We start from the raw sequence: 22651 nt of genomic DNA on the forward strand, positions 1-22651 counted from the left end.
TCTTTGCGATTTGTGGAGTGTAGCCTGCCAGGTTCCTCTACCCATGGGATTTTCTAGACAAGAATACTGGGGTTGGGTTGCCATTCGCTGCTTTAGGAAATCTTCCCAACCCAGGGACTGAACCTGCATCTCTTGCATTTCCTACACTGGCAGGCAGATTCTTTACCTTCATGACACTGCTCTTGTAACCTATGAAGCAAAGTTAGCAGTGAAGACCTGAACTGACCCAGGCTGCATCAGTGCTCTTCCTGCCTCTGACATCTCTCTTTTCCACATCGTCTTCCCAGCAACCTTAGTCAAGGTCTGAGAAAGCCTGCTGTAGTAGAAAGAGCCCTATTGTCTTGAGTCCCAAGGTCTTCTTTGCCATTTAACAGCATGTGACCATGGGAAAATCATTTATGAGCCTCAATTTTCCCTGTCTATGAGATGGAAGTAATAGTGGGTGCCATGACTGAAGGGTTAAGAAACTTAATAATCGTGAATATGAAACAACACTCAGGTCACCAAGAATAGGCTTTTTCATTAGTTGCTAAGTGAGCACAAAGTCAGAGCACAAAGTATTCCTTTTCAAAAAACTTTTAATTTTATTGGAGTATAGCTGATTTACAATGTTGTATTCAGTATTCTTTAATAGATTAATGGTTAAACATGGTACATCTGTGGTACATCCATATCTTGAAATAAATAAAATAAACTACTGATACATTAAAAAACTCAGATGGATCTCCAGAGGATTAAGCTGAATGAAAAAAATTCAATCCCCAAAAGTTACACAGTGTATGATTCTATTTTCAAATGACAAAATTTTAGAAGTAGAGGATATATTGGTGGTTGTCAAGGGTTAAGAAGGGGGTGACGTAGAGGCGTGATCATTAAAAGGGTAACATGAAGAATCCTTGTGGTGCTGGAACTGTGGTAGCAGATTTAAGAATTTACAGAGGTTATAAAACTGCATAGAACTTAACAGACAGGTAAAACCAGGGAAATATGACTAAGACTGGTGGATTGAAATAATGGCAATATTCTGGCTGTGATGTTATGCTACAGTTTTACAAAATGTTACTACTGGGTGAATGTGGGCAAAATGTATAAGGGAACTCTCTGTATTATTTTTACAACTGCAATTACCTTAATTTTTAAAAAGGATATGATAGATTATTAATGTTTCTGCTGGGTATAGGAGAGAGAAGGGCCTGCCCTTGTGTTCCCACTGCAGAATTCCAAAGAGGAAGATTAAAAAATATTATTCTCATTGCATCAATAAAATGATTATAACTATGGGGAGTGGGGTATTTGTATCTGATGTAACAGTAATTCCACTCCCTTGAATTTACTTTAAACATTACAGGAAGTTTTTCACAAGAAAAAAAGAATTCTGTAAGTATTATGGTGATGGATGTTAACTAGACTCACTGTGTGACAATTTTGCAATATATACAAATATTGAACCATTATGTTGTAACCTGAAACTAATAAAATGTTATATATCAATTCTACCTCAATAAAACATGAAAAAAAAAAAACCACAAAGTTTTATGTGGTAGGATGTTCATCATGGTATTATCTGTAACAGTAAACATATCTAAATGATTAAAATAGTGGATGAGCTTTATAAATCATGACATATCTAGGTGATGAAATAGTCAACAGACTTTAAACATACTTAAAAATATAATACACCAAGAACAATGCCAGTAGTTCTTCATTTTACTGAGATGTTCTGGGTATTTAAAACAGCTAATATAGGTAAACGCACTTACAAACTGTAAAGTGCTTGGCAAGTGCTCCGTGCTGCTATCCTTTTATTTTGGCTGTGCTGCACAGCATGTAGGATCTTAGTTCCCTGACAAGGGCTGGAACACACATGCCCCCTGCAGTGGAAGCACGGGGTCCTAACCACTGGACCACCAGGGATTTCCATTCCTCTGTGTTATCTTACTGGCTGTCTCTCCCAGCTCCATTCTAGATGAAGTTGTACTTCCAGGCAGGACACTACCTGAGGAACTCCTAGCTGAAGTCATGGGTATGGGGAAACTGACTTCTTCTGGAGTGTGACTCAAAGGACTGGGGCTACTTCCTTTCCAGGAGACTGCCACCCTGTTTCAAATCATCAATAAAACTATGGACATTACCCCCAGCATTTGCACAAACTCACATGTGGCTGTAATTCCAGGGGATTCATAAGAGTCTTTGAAGAAATGTCAGCCCTGATGACTCTGAAAAAGTAGTAGACTCTACTGTATCAACCACCAGTGACTGAGCACCTACTCGGTATCAGGCACTTCCTGAGGTACTTTACACATATTATTTCACTAAATTCTCTTCACCATCTTAAAAGGTTATCTGCATTTCACAGACAAGGAAACCAGGCCTAAAAGAGGTTAAGGGATTTACCAAGGTAGCACAGCTAGTAAACAGCAGCACTGGCATTGGAACTCAAGGCTGTCAGCCCATAAATTTGCAATCTAACCACACACGCTAGGTTTAGAACTGAGGAGGAAACTGCACTGAGGTACATGTCTGGAGGAGCCCCAGAAAATTACCCCTGTTCTTCCAATGCCCCTTGGGTAAACACAGACTTAAAACCATCCAAGGCAAAAGAAAAGTCTCTAAAGAGAAGTAGATCCATTCTGAAGTCTTATATTCCATGAGTTTTTCCATATATCTAACCTCTATCGTTTCTGCTCAAATCCTATCCCGTTACCTCTCTTGTTTCCAGTGGGGATGGTGAATATATGACATGATGCCCCTCCATGAAAGGTCCTGGGACCAGAGGGGATAGAGGAGTTTCTCTTTCCCCAGGACTGCTGAGGCCTCAGTTCCCTTAGTCTCTTGGATCTTCCCCAATGTATCAAACCAAACAATGAGCAGGAGAAAATGGATTAGCAAACTAGAACAAGGAGATCAGCTTGAAGGGTGGCCTGGGACTCTCAGGACCTTAATGCTGGGCTCAGGGTGAAGGTAAGGTGGGCTGTTTTCCCCACCAGGCTCAGCAGCCAGCTTCGTTTGACATCTACTCAGCTGTGGAGGTCCAGCCAGCATCGTTCATGCCAGAGCCTCTTGTTTGTCTCAATATGACATCTCGTAGAAAGGAGGGGCCCGGGGGATTCTGCCATTCTGCATTTATTCCTCCTGTCTCAATACTACGTTGCTGTACTTGCTCAGGAGCAGCCAGTCCACTGGGGAGGGGGGCGCTTAGAGATACCCAGGAAAGAGAATAATCTTGTGAGAAGCCTGGGATCCTAAGACTTTTCTCTCAACATGACAGTCAGGAAGGAAACTGGGGCCTGAGTCCAGACACAGATTGGGAAGAAGAGGTGTCTTCCGTCCCTCTGTCTTTCCTTCCCTCCTCCATGAACTATTCTACCCTGCTGGGACCTAGGCACGCCCACTGCTCACTTTGGCTTCCCTTGGCCCACCTCTCTTATGGACAGGAGAGGGTTAAAGAGATGGTATGGGCAAGCCATAAATTTCCCATCAGTGTGGGGAGGGGAGGACTGTTGGCAGGGAGGGGGGTAAGCTGGGTGGGGGGGGAGCTGGGAAAAAGCCAGGAGGTTGTCTCTAGGTAACAATAAACACTGCAAGCAAGGAGCAGCTGTTACACTTACTCTCTCTGCATCACAATGCTGAAATAACACTAATAAACCAGTGTGCCCAATGCACAGGCATATACACATTCAGGGCCAAGTTCTGCTGTACCCCTAGAGCTGCCCTTTGCTTCAGGTCAGGGCCCTTGGTGCCAGTGGGCATACTTGTCTTGGCCTCGCTATACTTATGTGGAGGATGAGGACTGGTGAGTCAGTCTCAGAGCCAGAGTGGCATTCTCAAAAGAAGGAGGGTTTCAGAGGCTGGGGATTCTGGGTTCAGAACCAGAGGGCTTTCACCGATGGGAAGAGGTCAAATGGGGTAACTCTTGGCTGGGAGTTGGGAGGGGCAGAGGAGAGTGAGAGAGAAAAAAGTGTAGCGAACAGACAACTACTTACCATGTCTTCTCAGATTGGAGGGCATGAGGTAGCCAGAAGTGGAGTCAGCTAAATGGAGGTGGAAGTTAAAGGAGGGTTGAGGAGAAGGTTTAAGAGGTGGTATTGTGGAGTGATCCTTGTATCTCCTGAAGCTGAACTCCCCACACCAGCCTGCACCCTGCCTGGTGCCCTGAGCCTCCCCCTCACAGCACCACTTTTACAGCAGAGCCAGGTGATACGTCCGTTCAGTTCAGGGTTGAGCTTTATTATGGGTGTTCCAGCAGGGGTCCCTGGGTTCCTGATGCTGCCAGGAAGAGCTGGGGGGGTGGAACTGGTCACATCTCCCTACACAAAGAGCAGCTGGCCTGTCCCTTTGTCCAGCCAAAACTGTCTCTGGATCCCCAGGAGCATCCCAGCAGAGGGGCCCCTCATCCCTGCTGGACAGCAGAGCTGCCATCAGTGAAAAGAATAGAAATAGGCAAATGAAAACTTAGGTTCTCTCAGAGAACTCTCCTCCGATTCTTCTCTGAGGTTAGGAAGAGGATATTTATTAACTGTCTAGATATACTGGTATCCAAGATCCTTATTTCCTTTTGCTGAAACAGGGAGGCCCCTGGGACTGTGGTCAGGGGCATGGCTAGTTCTCCTGGTCCTTTTTCTGGCCCTGTGCTGCTGGTGTGACCTTAAACATAGTATTTTATCATCCCCCTGATTCAGAAAGTCTGGAGAAGATGCACGTCGCCTACTTGGCCTGTAAGGGAAGAGAAAATCGGCACCTTTGAAGACCACAGTTTCTGTTTCCAGCAAAGAAAGTATAAGACCAAGTGGTAATCCTTCCAGGTTCTGGTCTTAAAATACTGCCCCCGTACTTAAAAAAAATTTTCTGGGTGTCAGCTGGGTGCCCAGAGCTGTGGCAGGCAAGAGAGGGCAGGGAGCAGTAGCTGTGTCTGCCCAGGAGTGCTGAGCTGCCCAGCACATTACCCTGTGTGTAGCCCATGGACACAGTAGAGTAAGAATAACTAGCCTCTCCTATCCCTTCCTCACTGAGAAGCCTCTCCCTGGGAATGCTCAGCATTCCCTGCCATCTTCTCTCCCATTTCCCTCTCTTCTTAGCTGGGGTCTCTCCTTGCCCCACAATCCAGATGAGAGACCTCTATCCACAAAGCACAGAGTTGGGGAGAAATGGGGCAAAAGGGAGCTCTAACAGGCCCAGATGCCTTCTCCTCTGTCGTTATCATGAGCCACCCTCTATTGTTATGAGTCACCAGAACCTTGAGCTCAGCTGAGCTGCCAGCAGCCTTCTCCCTCCCTACAGCCACTCCAGCCAGGCAGACAGGCACCTACAGGACCCAAGAGCCCACCATCTTCCTACTTCCAGGGCCACAGTCCCCTTCTTCATCCCTAGGAATCTGCACCACAGACACACTGAGAAGAGTTAGAAAGAAGTGTGAGAGACCCCAGCATGTGCTCTGTGCTGTAGCAGAGAGCCAGCTGCCTGTACGGCAGAGCAGGATCACCAGCCAGGAAACCCAGCACAACCTGGGCACAGAGCCTTGTCAGCATGTGAGAGGATGCGTGAGACAGGATGGGGTAAGAAGGCTTTTTCAGGAGCAGGCATCTCCTCCTGGCTCCCTCTCTGGTCACTGTCTCTTCTCCTTGGCTTCTCTCTCCAGGTATTGATGGACATCATGGCACTGACATCTCTGAAATGTCTTCCTTCACCTCCTCCATGGCTTTGGGACTTAGAGAATGGTCTGCATGATAACCTTCGAGGTGTCAAGGTGGGAGGTTCAGACATCCAGCTCTCTTACCAACCAGTGGGACACACTGAGGGAGAAGGAGGAAAGGAGCCCCATCAGAGTAAAAGTTAAACCTGGGCCAACACAGAGTCCCTCAGCAACCCCTCTTCTCTAGAGCGCAGGGGATACTGGGTACTGCTACCTCTGCCTTCACTTACTTCAAGTCTATCCCTCTTTCCCTGCAAAAGCTCAGGGTTACTTCTGGATTCCAGAGCAGGCTCCAGGCTCTGATTCCAAGGCTGCAGATGTCATACCTTTGGTTAAATCTTGAGAGTGTGAGGCAGAGCTAGTGGAGATTGAGGGGAGGGAAGTCTTTTTCCTGAGAGAAACATGAAGAATCTATCAATAATTGAATGGTTTAAGGGCCTTTTAGCTCCTCCAGCATACCTCTAATCCTGGAGTAGGGGTAGACAAGGGGTGAGAAAGAGGGCCTTCAGAAAGCCTGACGCCTCTTGTCTCTCTCCACCGAATGCTCTTCCGTTGCTCTGTTTCTCTAAACAAGAGCCATCTAATAAATCCCCTCAACAACACTCAGTATGAATAGCCTACTTTGAGTTAGGTAGCAACCCCCCGCCCAAAAGTGGGACTACAGGCCTCAGTTTCCAAACTCCCCCTCTCTATCTTCCTTCTTTCTAGCTTCTCCCTGACCTCCGCCACACCTCTTCCTGCAGGTCCTTGGAAGCAGGGGAAATGCAAGGGGGCCTTCTCATCTTGTTGGTAGTAGAAAGGGCAGAGAATCAAGACAGCCAAGGAGATGGCCCTGAGGGTCTAAGAAAAGGGCAAAATGAGCCTGGGGGCACTTAGAAAGGCACATCTGGGTCTTTCCTAGGGACTTTGGGGATATTAAATGGTGAGTGTACTGAGATGAGAACGTATTTCTGGGAGTAGGGCATAACTATTGGGGGCTTGGAGAGTGTGACAAAGTTTCTAAAGCTCACACAGCTTTCCAAGCTCTCTGCCCATCCTTGTCCAGACCTCAACTTAGTCTCATGAAGCACAGAACAAACAATGTTGAATTTTTTTTTAATGTTGACTTTTTTGAGGAAGGAAGGAGACACTAGGAAATGCCATCTTTGGCAACTTGGTGGGCAAGTCACTTCTCTCCATAAGTCTTTCTTAACTCTAGCATCTGAACAGTGAAGGAGGTGGGGGTGGGGACAGCTGGAAACATGCCCCTCTCTCAAGTGTTCATCAATACCTTATAGAATCAGACGGGGCTTCACTAAGAGCTTTGGGCCATGGTGCTGCACAAATACAGAGGCATTTCCGACTCAGCTTTCAGAGCCTTGAGTTTTAATTCTATCTCTCTTCTTGGCCTAGACATAGGATAAGACCACACCTTGCTACATTTTGGGGCATAATTTTCTCTAGTAGTTTTCACTGCAGCAGAAAAATCTGTGATAAGATCTCAGAAAAAGCTCAATATTTAGTCGCCATTGGGGAATCTATACCTTGGTTAAGGAACTGGGGAAGCTGATGTATTTCCTTCCCTGTGCCTTTTAGAATACAGTAAAATCTCATGGGATTGGGTAGTTCTGGAGGATCTGTCTACATGAAAGCAAGGGAATGGAGATGCCCTCTGGAACAGACTGTATGAGGGAAATGTTCCCTCAGTAATGCACCCACCTTACTCCCTTAAGTTGCTTTCAAAACTCAGAGGTCAGAGACAGGAGACTCCAAGAAATGGAAAATAATACTCTGCCAAACCTTTCCCCTTGACTTTCCTCCCAATACCCTACCTACCTACATTTTCTGGTGTTCCCAGGAATTCCCCAAATCCAGGAACAAAAGTAACTCCAGGACAAGATTCAACTGTTTCCCTTCTCTGGGTCTCCGTTTTCACATCTGTAAAACGAATGGTTTGAAAAGATGAGCTCCAAGTTCTCTTCCTTACAACAGTACAGGTCTATGATTCACCCCAAGGCATCAGCCCTCATTTGCATGTAATCTCCATGGCACCTATTTTATGTCTAAACACACAGAAATATCTCTGAACCCTGCCCCTCTCCTCCCTCTCACCGGAGTCTCTGGTTCGTTGGTCCCTAGCTCTTATCCTCACCCTTCAAGGACCTCAAAGCTCTGTCCTCACCTTCCTTTCACAATTTTACAGCACTCACTGGGACAAGCTCAATTGCACAAAACTGGGGAACAAGGAAACAGCCTTACCTAATATTTCTGGCTGCAATTTGGGGGCTCAGAACTGAGTCAACTGGTGAGGTTCTATCCTTTTTGAAGGTCCTGGCAGTTGGGGGGAAATCCCAGTGCCTCTCCTCCTCCTCCACCTCGCTATTCTCCATGCCAGAACGCAAAGTGGCCAGTGATTGATGGGCCTGGGTTCCCGGTAACCGCACCCAGTGGCCCAATCCTCCTCCCCTACCCAATCTCTCCCCTGTCCCTATTCAGAGATCAGATTGTCTCATGTTGGTCCCTGAGGTCCCATTAATTAAAAATACATCCAATTAAATGGCAGGTGAAAACGTGCTATTGGAGCTCTCCACCCCCCTGCCCCAGCTTGGTCCCCCCCACCCCCCTTTTAAGGCTCAGCTGTGCTTTGAGCTGAGAAAAAAAAAAGAGAGAGAGAGGAAGAAAGAGGGAGAGGGAAGAGGAAGACATAGAGGTGGGGGTATGGGGGAAAGCTATTTGAACCTCTGCCAGGGTAGCATGTGCCAGCCTGGGAGGGTGGCACTGTGCCCTGGTGTCTAATTTCTGGAGGTGTGAGTAGGTTCAGTCAGCTGGGTACCCACTTCCATTTCCCTTAAAGGGGCAGAGGGAAGTCAAAGGTGGTGGCTAGCTGTACTGCCCTCCTTCTGGGTTTGGTGAGTGAAAGGTAGACGTGTAAATGGTAGAGGGCCCTTAAGACAGGGTGTGATGTTCAGGGGTTGCAAGAGGCTGAAGCTTCTATTCTTGGTATACTCCTGCTCTTCCCCAAACTGCAAAGAAGATAACGAGAAGCATGGTGGGACCCAGGTGGCAGGGCATGGCATGGCATGGCTCCCCTACCCCTGCCCACAGGAAAGCTGAGAAAAAAATGGAGGAAGGAAGGAAGGAGCCATGATTTGGGTGGGAGCAGATGAGTCAAATAGGATAAAATATACCAGCATGGACATTTGCGTGGGCAGCACCTTATAAGTAAGAGGCTCTGGAGGGACCTATTTGTTCTTTCTCTGTGCAAAAAGCAGCAGTAGTAGTACAAAGTCACCTCAATCTGGCAGGCTGTGAGTAGGGCATCTTTTCTCCTTCACATTTATGGTGTCCCCAGCATTTTGTAAGGCATCTGTCCCGTCTTCCACCCCTCTAAAGCCTTCTGGCCCCAAGCAAGGCAAAGTTAATAGGCACTGAGAGCTGCTGGGTGAGGAGCTATGAAAAAAGGAGTAACTAAAAGTGGTACTCAGAATCCAGGCAGTACTGGGGGGTATCTGCCAACTGAGGGCCCCCGCCTGGCCTCCCTGGCAGTCTCAGTACCTCCTCACTTCACTTTAACGCTAATTGGAGATTTTAATCTGCGCTGCTGCTCTGCTCGGGGTGCTGGGGGGAGCGCCAGCTGTGCAGCAATTCCAGCAGCACCGACTGTTTAATCAAGCTGTCCTCCTGGGGAGGGACCCTCGGGCATGGGGGTAGGAGGGAGGAGGAGAACCTCTGTCATATACCTTAGCCTGTTCAGCCTAGAAGGGCTTCCTGGAGACTGAGGACCAAATGTGGGAGACCTCATTCCCACAAGGGCTCCATGGCCCTTGGATCCTTAGTGGAGCCAATACACATATGGGAGCACCATGAGGCTTAAGGGCCAAAGCAGTTCCCATCCCATCCTGCTTTCTGGCACCTTTTTTGGCACAGAGTCCCAGAGTGTCCTGGGTGTCCTTTAGACACTCAGGCTGTAAATATCTTTCAGATCATCTGAGCCCTGCAGGTTTGTGCTGGGAGAAGTGATGGGGGCATAGAAGGCTGAACTTTGCTATTCTCTCAGTCTTCTCAGTCCTCTTCCTTCCTCTTAAGAGAGTTAACTCTTTAAGAGCTACTTCTTTTGAAACAATTATCATAAGAGATTTTTTTTTTTTCTCTCTCTGAAAACCCAGATACCTCCAAACTCTGGGCTGGAAAGTGACTGTCTAGAGGCTGAGGACAGGTGGAGCCTGTTACACCCCTAAAGAAAGAAACACCTGTACAAGGTGTTTGGTGCCTAAAACTAGGAGGTTTCCCAGGTTTGACTGGGAATCTATTGACATGTCAGTCCACTAGGGAAGAGCATTCAGGGTCTCAGGCCATTTTTTAAGGAAGATCAAGTGCAAGAACAATTAACTATTCTTCTGGCTCCTTGGGCTTCTGGACTCAGGCTCTCTGAGGATGTTTCTCACCCGTCTCAGGGAAAGAGTGTGGTGTCCCGCCTCTCCCTTCACCCAAATGCTGTCCGCTAAGGGGCAGGAGTTTTAATTGGTCAGCAGCGCCCTCGTGTGGCAAAAACCAAGGCTGTAGCAGCCCAAGTGGCCCAGAAGCTTCGAGGGATCAGACATCCAGATTGACAGAGGGGTAGTCACGGAGAAGGCAATGGCACCCCACTCCAGTACTCTTGCCTGGAAAATCCCATGGACGGAGAAGCCTGGTGGGCTGCAGTCCATGGGGTCGCTAAGAGTTGGACACAACTGAGCGACTTCACTTTCACTTTTCACTTTCATGCATTGGAGAAGGAAATGGCAACCCACTCCAGTGTTCTTGCCTGGAGAATCCCAGGGACGGGGGAGCCTGGTGGGCTGCCATCTCTGGGGTCGCAGAGTTGGACACGACTGAAGCGATTTAGCAGCAGGCACGGTACTCCAGGTACCCAATACTTGCGGAGACATTTCCTACTTTCTAACACCTAACTCTCCATCCATCCCACCCTAACTGCCTCACCTCCAATTCAAGGTATGTGCCTACCAGGGGAGGGGGCACCTTACCCAGAGCTGGCATTTGCTCAGGCCTACTGCTTACACTGTCTGGATTGCACGCGTAAAGAGCGATTGTTGACAGAGGAGATCTAAGGTCAAAAGGGTAAGCTGATAACTACAACGGCAGGAGAGGCTCTGGAACCCTTGCCAACTCCCTACAGGTGCCAGACAAGAGCTGCCTCCTAAGCTGGAGACTGAGTTTTACCTACTGATGGGTTCTGCCCTACAGTGATCCATTTGCTACTCCCTGGATGTGTCTTGGAATGAACAGGGACAGACTCTTAAGAGTCTGAGATCCTTGTCCTCAGGAATGGACACAAGATAAAAACCTTTCCCTCAAAAGATTCAAGTTATTCCCCAAGGTTCCAGGCCATAGGGTAGAATGTACATCTGGGACTTCAGGCTTCCAACCCTGAGAAGGGCTGCGTGTCATTAGACCCTAACACTATCCATTTACTGCTCCTTTCTTCCCTCACCCACTAAATGGGAGAAATGGTTTTGAATTACAGAAAAGAGGACGGTATCTAACATTAGGAACGTCGCTCTAAAAATTAGGGCTGGAAGTCACCAAGCCAGAGAGCTGAGTAAACATGGCCTTCCTGATTTGTTTGGAGATATTTAACAATAGACAGAAATATTCCCAGAGAGAAATATGATCCTGTTTGGGGTTGGAGGGTAGGGAGAGGAGAGCACCTACCTCGCTGGAAGAAGGGTAGGGGTAGGCACTGTAGGTTGGTGACCTGCTCAGTTCTGGGCACTGAGGACGGGAATAAGCAGGATGGCAGACCTCTACTTCCGGTGTCCTGCACAGTGTGTGGACGGGGGGATCTCCCATCAAACCTGGGAAGGATGTGGAGAAAGATGAGAAGTAGTAAAAAAGGGACATCAATGTCCTATCCTCAGAAGACAGAGAAAATAGCTTCTTGGGGAAAAAGAAGGCAGGGCTATGTGTGAATGACGTAGTGGGTGAGTGAGGCAGGTGCTGTAGAGAGGCTGAGAGTAACCGATATTAGCATCACATTATTGAGTAATAGCTGACCAAGAGATAAGAACAGGGATGAAGTGACCACTAATGTCAATAAAGGGCGTTGCCCATTCTAGCTAGGAGGGAGGAACTGCTAATCAGAAGGTAGGACACTGGCCTTCCCTGGTGGTCCAGTGGTTGAGAATCTGCCTGCCAGTGCAGGGCACGTGAGTCTGAACCTTGGTCTGGGAGGATTCCACATACCATGGGCAACTAAGCCTGTGTGCCACAACTGCTGAACCTGCGCCCTAGAGCCTGTGCTCCCAACCAGAGAGGAGACCCCCATCTAGAGAAGTCTGATGCACAGCAACAAAGGCCCAGCACAGCAATACATAAATAAAATTTTATTTTAAAAAGAAGGTAGGACACCATAGCAGAGTCAAAAAAAAATTTAAAGCTCTCCTAAGGCAATAGAAATAAAAGCAAAAATTAACAAATGGGACCTAATCAAACTTATAACCTTTTGCACAACAAAGGAAACTATAAACAAAAAGACAACCTACAGACTGGGAGAAAATATTTGCAAATGATGTGACCAACAAAGGCTTAATTTCCAAAGTATACAAACAGCTCATACAACTCAGTGACAAAAAAAACAACTCAGTCTAAAAATGGGCAGAAGACCTAAATAACCATTTCTCCAAAGAAGACATATAGATGGTCTACTGACATGTCTCTATCGATACATGAAAAGATGTTCAACATCACTAATTATTAGAGAAATGCAAATCAAAACTACAATGAGAGACTTTCCTGGTGGTCCAGTAGTTAAGAATCTGCCTGCCAATGCAGGGGTCATGGGTTCGATCCCTGGTCTGGGAAGATTCCATATACCATGGGGCAATTAATTAATGTGTCACAGCTACTTAAGTCTTCATGCTCTAGAGCCTGTGCTCTGCAACCAGAGAAGCCACTGAAATGGGAAGTCTGTGTACTGCAACTAAGAGAAACTCCCGCTCGCCACAACTAGAGGAAGCCTGTGAGCCACAACAAAGATCCAGGGCAGCCAAAAAAAAAACCAATTAATTAAAAAAAACCTACAATGAGGTACCACCTCACACTGGTCAGAATGACCATCATTAAAAAGTCTACAAATAACAAACTCTGGAGGGTGTAGAGAAAAGGGAACCCTCCTGACACTGTTGGTAGCAATGTAAATTGGTGCCGCCAAGATGGAAAACAGTATGGAGGTTCCTTTAAAAACTAAAACCAGAGTTTCCATTTGATCCAGCAGTCCCATTCTTGGGCATATATCGAGACAAAACTATAATCTGAAAAGATGCATACACCCCTATAAGTTCATAGTATTTACAATAGCCAACACACAGAAACAACCTAAATGTCCATCAATATATGAGTGGATAAAGAGGATGTGGGACATATATACAATGGAATACTACTCACCCATAAAAAGAATAAAACAATGCCACTTGCAGCAACATGGATAGACCTAGAGATTATCACACCAAGCGAAGTAAGTCAGAAAGAAGAAGTCAAACACTGTATCACTTACATGTGGAATCTAAAGATATAGAGTACAGACTTGTCATTGCCCAAGGGGAAGGGAGAGAGATAGATTAAGAGTTTGGGACTAGCAGATACAAATTGTTAAATACAGAAGGATTAAACAAGATCCTATTGCATAGTACAGGGAACTATATTTAATATCCTATAATAAACCATAATGGATAATAATTTTTAAAAAAAGCTAAGGTAACTCCCCTGGAGATCTTTGGGACTAAGAACTTCCCTGAGACTGTATGTGTGTGTGTTTAAGTGTTAATCCCTTATAAAAGCAGCCCAGTGGCCTCTGATTAGCTTAAGATCCCTACCTGGCTTGAAACTCTGTGAAAGAGAGTGAATTTGCCAAGGCTCCGGATGTCAGGTAACTAATGGACATTACCAAATTCCTCAGGGGCCATTCCTCCTCCTGCTGCTGTCACCTGTAAAAGAAAATGACATGTAACATTAGACATGAGATAAGGGACCAGACACCAAAAAGGGTATATGCTCTTTCACTCAAGGAGCACGGCCATAGTAGGTAAAATGATGACGATGATCACCACTCTTCTACTTCACAGAGCTGAGAAAGATTCAGATGAACCTGAAGTACACGATCAAAGCCAGTTTTAAGTTTTCTAAGATTCCTAACTCCAGGCAAGTAGCTCCCAGTCTAGTAAAGTAAAAACTATGCTTCCTTTACTTGAGAGAAAAATTGGGAATTCAACATAAAAGGAAGCTCTGAAACCCAGAATTATAAAGGGCAATGAAGGTTCGATGTGAATGCAAAGTTAATGCAAGAAAGTGACTCAAAAGAGGATAACTAATTTTAGATTAGATAATCAGATTGTTCTGAAGGCTCTCTTGTCCAAAACATCTTCTTAAAGAAAGGCTCAGGACTTTCTATGAGACAGAAAGGAGGTTTGTGGGACAGCAGATTTGACACAGTTTGGGCAGGTAGGTTTGTATATTCCCTATGTAGGGATGAATCTGCATGGGGACCAACTTCACATTTCTCCTGTGCTATGAACCACGGTGTGATGGAGAAAATGTAAAGATATGTACTGGGATCTATTTGTCATCAGCAATCAAAACTCATTTTGCAAACCCCCTGCCTCTCTGACCTATACCTATAACCTAGACCTAGATCTATCTCTAAGCTGCCTTTCTCCCAAGATTTTGCTTCCAGTTTAGGAACTCGTTAGCATTCCCCTCCAGGCTCAGGGGCTCCCAGACTCATATGCCCAGAAAATAAGCATGGGAAGGGACATCTGGGAGAGGCCCAAAGAGGGGAAGGGAGTCTCAGCACCAGAGTGAGATGACTTTAGAAACTGCCATGCCTGTCAGCCCGCTGAGCACACTATTCAGGACTCAGGTCACTGTGGAGCACACCACCTTCTTTCCGCTCCACCAAAGAAGAAAACCAACAATCCAAAACTAAAAACATAAGGGAGAGGAGTAGAGTTCACCTCGCCCCCAATTTGCCTGTAATCTCAGAGTATCTTATTTTACTGAGTTCCATAATCCCTTCTCTCATTCAGCAGCTCCCCTTAGTTTCCCAGCAACTGAGATGTTTTCTTTCTCTTTTCCTTCTGATTATTTCAATATAGCTGTATTATAATGCAAAGGAGCCTGAGTTGAAATTTAGGGTAAATTCCTCACAAAATCTCTGAGGATCTTTTCCTACTATCCAACCCCTGGATGATGGCTGGGAACAAGCTCCCTGAATTTGGGGTAACTCTGAGGCATCAGGATCTTTGGTTATGACTTGCCACTTGCTTCCCAACGAGCCAGAGTTCTTGACTCTAAATAAAAATTAGTCGTACAATTTGCATGTCATTGGGTCTTTGAGGTAAAAACATATAAAGCTTCTCAGTTTTTCTACTAAGTTTTTAACCTAACTTTCCCCCTCTATCTGTCCTTCCCCTCCTGACCTGCCCCCCAAATCTCACAGCCTTACTTTCTTTCTTGAGGAAGCACAGGACTGTCAGGAACTGATGCTCTTAAAAATGGAGGCTCTATACTCAATAGGTTAAGATCCTAGACTCTTGGCTTCTAGTCTTGGCTGGCGGCTGCTAACTCACTGTGAGACTGTGGACAAGGCATTTCGTTTCCCTAAGCCTCAGTTTCTTTCTCCATAAATTGGGAAGTTGAATTAGATGGTCTCTAGTTTCCTTTCTAGCACTGGTCATCTGTGATTCTATGAGGAAGAAGACATACTGTCCTTCCATCAGGAAGTGAAGTATTCCTGCCCTTCATACTTTTCTCTCAGGGCTACAGCATAGAGAAGCTCCTCTGTAGATGCCTGCCTTCTCAAGCTGGCTTAAATTGAGGGACGAACAAGTGAGTTCCAGTAGGAGGCCAAACTCCTTTCATTATGAAGAAATGATGTTAAAAAGGTAATCTAATTCTAACCCTGAATCTTGACAAAGCAGATGAGACAAGGCGGGTATGGGGCACAAAAAAGCATGACACCCCCCCTTGCCCCCAACACACAACTTAAGACTGTTTAAGAGTCTGAGCACACATTTGGCCTTGCCCTAGGGAACTCTGTATAACCAGTGACTGCTTAAGCCAATACAACTGTGTGTGGATGGAAGAAAGCACGGACATGTGTAAATACTTCCAGAGCATAGGTGTAGATGTTGTCAATACACATACACTCATCCTGTTCTCTCTTACTTTAGGCCTATATGTGCTGTCTGAGAAGCTATCGTGGGAGGGGACACCGCATCCAGGTCTTTCCCCTCCCCAGAGTCAGAAAGGAAGAGACAGTGAGGCAGGAGCTACTTGGCTTCCTATAAATTGTTTTGTCCTTCCTCACAGCTGCAATCAGAAGCTAAGGGTTCCCGCAGGCCTTGTTCTGATCTGCTGCAGGCGATGGAGGGTTTTTGAAACCGAGAGGACTTGGCTGCAGCCCCATTTCAGCTGCCATTGGGGCTGGCTAATGGCCTCATTCGGGAAGACCCCCGCCTGCTGCACTAAAGAGTCCCCCGCCGACCCCCTCCCCAGTCCCAACCCAATTAATAAATGGGGGCTCCCACTTTATGGCTCTGGGAGAAGGAACCAGAGATACAAATGACCCCTAGGGAGGGAGAGAAAAAGGCCTTCCAAGAATCAAGCCAGAGAATTGTGCATCCACAGGCACATGCTGCCACAGGCTAGTCATATCCCACTTCCAAAGCATTAACGGGGAAGAAACTGGCAAAAAAAACTGTATTTTCTTTCCCAGATCCAGAGTGGGATAGCATTTCTGAAGTCTGAGGGTACACCCCAGGAATCAACTCTCTTTCACCTGGTTCTCCAATCTGAAAAAGACAGAGTGCAGGTGACCATCTGGGCACATAGCACACACTCAACTATTTTCCAGGGGCTATCCCTCCTACTAAACTCTGCAATACTGAACACAGACATATCCCATCAATTATTTGGTTAATAAACATTTTCTACTTCTTAAAAACAAAGCAGCTACCTCCTTCCAAAATCTCATCACCATGAACAGTATAAATATGTCCTGAGGTTATCATCCTTACCCTATCTTGTATTTCTCCCCTCACATCCAAACTATCATCAAGCCTTGCTAATTCTACTGACCCCTCTCTTCTCCTTCCCCTTGTCTTACTCTAGTTGCAGCTCTTAGGGCCTTACATCTGGACAAGAACAGTAATATCCTAGCAAGTTTTTCTGCTTCCATGACCTAGTATAGCTGCAAAAGTCCTGAACATTGTGTTCATCTCATCATGCTCTATTCTGTTGCTGCTTACCAAATCAAATTCCCCATTCAGGCCACCAAGACTGTTCCTTCATTTCCTAATATTTTTTCCTTTATTATCCTGACTACTCCATTCATAGCCCTCTGCATAAAACACAAAAGAAACTTTCTGTAAGTTTTCTCTCTCCAATCACCTTCCTCCCTTCTGTTTCATGTCCTCTATCTTTACTACCTTCAAAGAATCTTTTCTGGTTAACTCTGGTTTTTCCCATTATTTCTTTGCTTTGCTTACCTCTGTACTAGGTTACTGTTTTATTTTATAACCTGCATCAGTGTGTTCACTTATAAACACCAATCTCTCCACTTCCCACTCAACTTTAAGAGTCATCTCTCACTAGACCCAGAAGCTTCCAAAGATGGGACCCTCCCATAATCTTCCCCAGAAGTTGCCCTGTACTCAGGACATGATCCAGCTAATGATATTACTGCTCCCCATAGAAGCAACCCTCAAGGTATAACTCTTGGAATATCATATCAAACAACTACATCAAATACAAACTTATTTTTGTACAATGTCAACTCTCAGGCTGCCACGTGCCGTTACCAACACTGAGCTTGGTACTGAGTCTTTTCAAAATTACAAATTGTTTCATGACTTCAAAGTGTGTTGCAAAACAAAACAAAAATATTGGGGAAAAAAAAAAAGTACAGTAACCATAGGATTTTATCTTCTTAATGCATAGTATATATACTGCTTTCTTTGAAGCCCCCTTAGGATGAGAAGTCCCATTTTGTTCCCTAAGATTTATCCTATATTCTCAGGTCATGACCTGATTTTCTAGAATGCAAATCAATCCCAGAGGCAACAGTAAGGTTGTTTCCTACCAGCCTTGCCTGTAGCTGGTCTCTGACCATCACATTTTTAGAAGGTCCCTTGGAATAGAGAAGTTATTCATGAGTCGCTCTCAACTACTTAGGAAGTACTTCCTGAGAGTAACTTCACTTCCAAATACTGACACCACTTCCTCTGGTTTAGCCCTGTGTGATTTTGTTATTGTGTGTCGCTAAGTCGTATCTGACTCTGCAACTCTGTGGACTACAGCACACCAGGCTCCCCTGTCCTGTGTGATTTGACAGGAAAAAGTGACCTGCCACCTCCTTTTATCTCCTACATATTGCTCAGAACAATAAGGACTTGCCTTTTATCCTTTCCATTCTTTAGCCTCAAGGTGCTTAATAGTCTAGATAATAAAAGCAAAGGTACTGGGATACCCAACATATAGTAGGTTCCAGACAATGTTAGTCACCATTTTCTCCCTTCTTACTCCCAATACTTTCTCAACCTTTCTAGGTCTGTTTTTTCATTGCCTAACGATGGCACTAAACTAGACAAATTAATGCCCTTTTGTAGCTCTAGCATTCTCTGACTCAGATTCATATATTCTGGTTTGTTTGCTCTTCTATGCATCATCCTCACTTGTATCTAAAATGAAGGGGAGAGGAATAACATTATAGTTTCCAGGTTGACCTAAAACATATAAAACCACCTGCAGGGGAATGTTAGTACTCCAAAAATACAAATAATTTTTAGCTTGGTATATCCATATCATTTCCTCCTTAATCCTGGAATACTCTCTTGAACTACGAAGATAGCAGTGCTAAGCAAAATGTCCTATATATAAATTATTTGCTTAATGTAATCTAGTTTCCCGAGTGAAACTGTCTGCACAGCATCCCTCAGTTTAAGGGTTTCAGGCCGATCCTCCAACCATAAAGGTAACACTACTGTAATCAAGGGGACGCTTTACTCTTTAATGGGGCCTCCTTGAAATAAACTGTGAATCTTTAATGCAATTATTCCCTTTCACTACCCCAACCACAATTTTGCCTACCACTCTATCTCTTCTTTAAAAGCAATTATACACTGTTTCTTTCTGCAGCCCCACTACCAGACTTCTCCAGTTCTCCCTTCTTTCCTTTATTTCCATTTCCTTCTCATATTGCTTCATTTTATATGAGAACTTTGGTTCCCTAACAGAAATTGCAAATACTAATTCAAGGCCAAACCTAGAAGCTCCTGAATTTATAAAAGGGATCAGGCTCCTAAGTTTTCTCTAGCTCTCTGAATTCAGCCTCTTTTCTCCAGTGCCAAAAGCATTCAAAATTGCATATGCCTTGGTGGAGAGGGTTATCCGTCCACAAGCTGACCCTAATCAAGGGTGTCCCTCATCAAACACAAGAGGGATCCTCTTCCTGAGACAATCCATCAGAAAGGCTCCTAAAAGACAAGACGTTTAGCTCAGCTCTTCACTTTGCTCTGCTACACTGTAGCCTTCTAAAGGTCTCTCCATGCTGCCTCCCTCAGGGGTGATTTTGGACTTGGATAAAATGTCCTTCACTCTTTTCGAACTATCAACATGATCTTCAAGTTACAACCATACCAGAGCACAACATCCCCATATCTAACTATTTTCAGGTCCGAAGGAACTTATGTCTAAAAGAGTTGATTTCATGGTTATACCTTCTCATTCTATGATGAATGAGAACTATGATGTGGCTGAGGGCTGCATACAGCTTTATTAAGAACTACCCACTTAGAAAGTATTAAAGACTAACTGTGTATCAACCTCTTTCTTTCAGCCTTAGACTACTAATTCTTGAGACAGAGATATGAGAGCAATCCAGCGGTCAAGTGTTTTGGCAACCTACTGATTAATCATCAGGGCATCAGAGCAACCCTCACGTGCTCGCTCTCTTCTCACCAAGCTTTACTTCCTAGAGACACCATCTGCAACTGAGCTATTAGCAAAAGCAAGTTTCAGCATATAAGGGAAGAGAATGAAGTGAAGGTTGACCAGTTAAAGAATCTCTTGTACTCCACAACATAAAGTACTGCAATAATTAAAAGCTCCTTTCATAGCTCTTAGCAATAAGAAAGTTATTTTGCTTTTTCTTTCACCTTTCACCCCATTAAGTTTGTCTCCTGAATTGCTTCTCAGTACCCTTCAAAACTACAAAGCAGCAGTAATTCTAAATTCCTTGCAGGATTAAGCAATCAATATCTCTGGCAGGACTAAAGCATGAGAATTGGGAAGTGAGTGGAGAAAAGAAAGATAGGAAATGAAGTGGACGGACAGGAGATGGAGAGCTAGCTGCACATGGTGAGAGGTGTGGCGGAGTACCACCAGTGATTCCTTTAGGTGTCAAACCTCCCCCAACTGGCTTGGAGTAAACTCTCACTTGAGTACTACTAAGGCTATATAGGAACACTAGAAATGCCACACCTGGACAGAAAAATTAACCAAAGTGTCCAGGAATGCTCTTCCTCTCAGGACAACCAGGAGACTTAGCAGTTCATTTCTCCTTTGGAATGTTTGACTATTTACTTGCTTGAGGAACTCCCCACATCCATTTCCCCTAGCCCTTCAGGATGACTAAGTTGTGAACAGAGAAGTAATTCAAAACCTTAAAAAAAAAAAAAAAAAAGTCAAGCTATGGGGCAATCTTTAATAATAATGAAAATCCCAGTTCAGCACAAAGAACTGTTAACTTACTTGAGGCATTAACCATACCACACAGTTAAGGATGCCTATCTTGGAAAAGATAGTGCCTAAGAAATTTAGGTACTGAACAGTATGGTTCCTACTTAGAAATAGCCTTGAGTGTGATGGAGAAAAAAGTCCAGCTTAGATAGGTCCTCAGCTTTCAGGCCAAGATTTGAAGACTGTCATTGCTATGAAGCAGAAATAATATTCTCTATTAGGTTGAAGTTCACACTCCTAGTCATGAACTTGCAGTATAAAAAGACTGAAAATGAATTCCTTTTCTCTGGAGACTAACAAGAAACACAAGACTCCAGGAACTGGAACAATCTTGAGCTCTCCATTCTCCTTGGGTAAAGATATGACAGCCCACAGGCAAGGGAACATCATACTTAAACTGTGGGGATTCAAAAATACACTGGCAATCCTCATCACCAGTTTTTGAATTAGATTTCTTCCTAATTTCCTTGTTCTGCTGTACTCCTTAATCTTGTATGATTGCTTATTCCACACACAACTTCCTGATACCTATGTCCCCTCTTCTTGTCTCCTGATACTTTTCCTGTCCTGTCTACTTATGTCCTAACTAGCAGGACTGCAACAGACATTACAAGGGAAAGTTCGGTCTTGTGTGTCTTAAACCATGAAAGAGAAGGGAAAGCAATTTTCTCCTCAGTTGGAGACAGGAAAAGTTTTGGAAATAACAGGAATTTTACCCCTATCAACAATTTTGACTTACTTCCTGGATTGGCAATGTATCAGGAAATCTCAACAGAGCTGGGAACACTAATCCATCCCCATGCTGACCTTACTCATGGTAACACAGGAACTGGTGTGGGGATGAGGGTCTCTGATTGAAGAGATTATTTTTTGGCCTAAACAGCCTCATACCAACTTCTTTTGATGACGGTTGAGCTCAAACCCACTTACCTCTCCTTTCAGAAGGAGTCAGGGTACATGAAGCTCAACTCTTTTGACGGCCTGGCACCATCATTACTTTTGTACAATGGTTTTCTACTTTAGAAAATCACATCTTATGGTTTCCCCCAATTCTTATTTTCTAGTTCCCAGTATAATGTTTTGAAGCACCTCTTCAAACCCTAAGAACTTCTTTTTCTGGTAGTCTATGAGTCTACAGAGATTCTGAGACACAGCACCCCTAGCATAAAATGGAGGAAAATTGCCCTTTATATATATAATTAGATCTGCTCAAAGGGTACAAATTAAGAAGTAAATGCAATGGAGCAAAAGTGGTATAGTAACAGGAAATATTTAATTTTCCAATCTCCACTTTCCATTTTTATAAACTGAAAGAAAAAATTTAATATATTACAAAATATCTGTACATAAACAAAGTAAACCCAATGGGAGGCAAAACAAAGAGAGAGAAAGGAATAGTGTCAGTAACCTAATCAGGGAGAATGAGGTCTCAACTGACACTTTTCTGATGCAGCATTCTCTCTCAAAACCTGCTGGTAACCATTTTAGTACTGTAACTATATATGCATATTACACACACGCACACACACACACGCACACACACACACACAAGTGGTTTGGGTGATGTCTATGGCATAAGCTAAAAGAAGTCCTACTTACAAGTTTGTGCTAACTGCCCTGCTTTTAAGCGTATAGATTTGATGTTTTCTTCAAATTCTTATCATTCCAATGGACAGTTGAAGAAGAAACTAAAGAAACCGGGTCAAGCAAATTTGTTTTCAAAACCACAAAAATGATCATGGTCAAACCAGTTTTGCCTCTCACTTGTGAACAGAATCAGATTTCTCATCTGTTCAAAATAATGTGTTTAATGGACTTAATATCTCCCATGGTTCAATAATTAAAACCAAAACCACTTCTGAATATAATTAATTTGGTTTGTAATTTTCTAATACCCAAGTAGAAATTCCACCAAAACTTTACTTCCATCACATTTATAGATAACATAGCTGAAAAATTACCAAATACCTTTTCTTCCTCCACACAGATATTCCAGGATATTTGAGTTTCTTTGTCCCTTTGCCTTTAGAAATAGTCAAAATTGCCAGATCTTTTCTATTGAAAGGTTAGACTCCCAAATTGGGGATGGAGGTTGAAATGGGATCATACACACACACAAACAAACACCACACACACACACACTCACCCCCTTCCCTAATAGAAGGGATAGGGGAATGGAGACTTAAGTAC

General features: G+C 44.4%; 1 protein-coding gene across 7 annotated transcripts in view; it reads right to left on the minus strand.

Annotated features, from left to right (window-relative positions):
* Nucleotides 1-560: 560 nt before the first annotated feature.
* CDK12 (cyclin dependent kinase 12) overlaps nt 561-22651 on the minus strand; it is a 63618-nt gene continuing 41527 nt past the window's right edge. For 4 of the 7 annotated variants that reach the window (XR_015147640.1, XR_015147636.1, XR_015147635.1 and 1 more), the window contains 4 exons: nt 13540-13650; nt 11381-11523; nt 7505-7606; nt 561-5789 (listed from right to left, as the gene is read on the minus strand). The gene's annotated coding sequence lies outside the window, so the exon portion shown is untranslated. Of the gene's footprint in view, nt 5790-5919; nt 6081-7503; nt 7607-11380; nt 11524-13539; nt 13651-22651 lie in introns of those variants that run through there. The other 3 variants (XR_015147637.1, XR_015147638.1, XR_015147639.1) reach the window with 3 other exon arrangements.

This window comes from Bos grunniens, chromosome 19, assembly GCF_055505025.1.
Source record: "Bos grunniens cultivar Pamir isolate PY7600 chromosome 19, Bosgru_T2T1.0, whole genome shotgun sequence".
In the NCBI taxonomy this organism is placed as follows: Eukaryota; Metazoa; Chordata; class Mammalia; order Artiodactyla; family Bovidae; genus Bos; species Bos grunniens.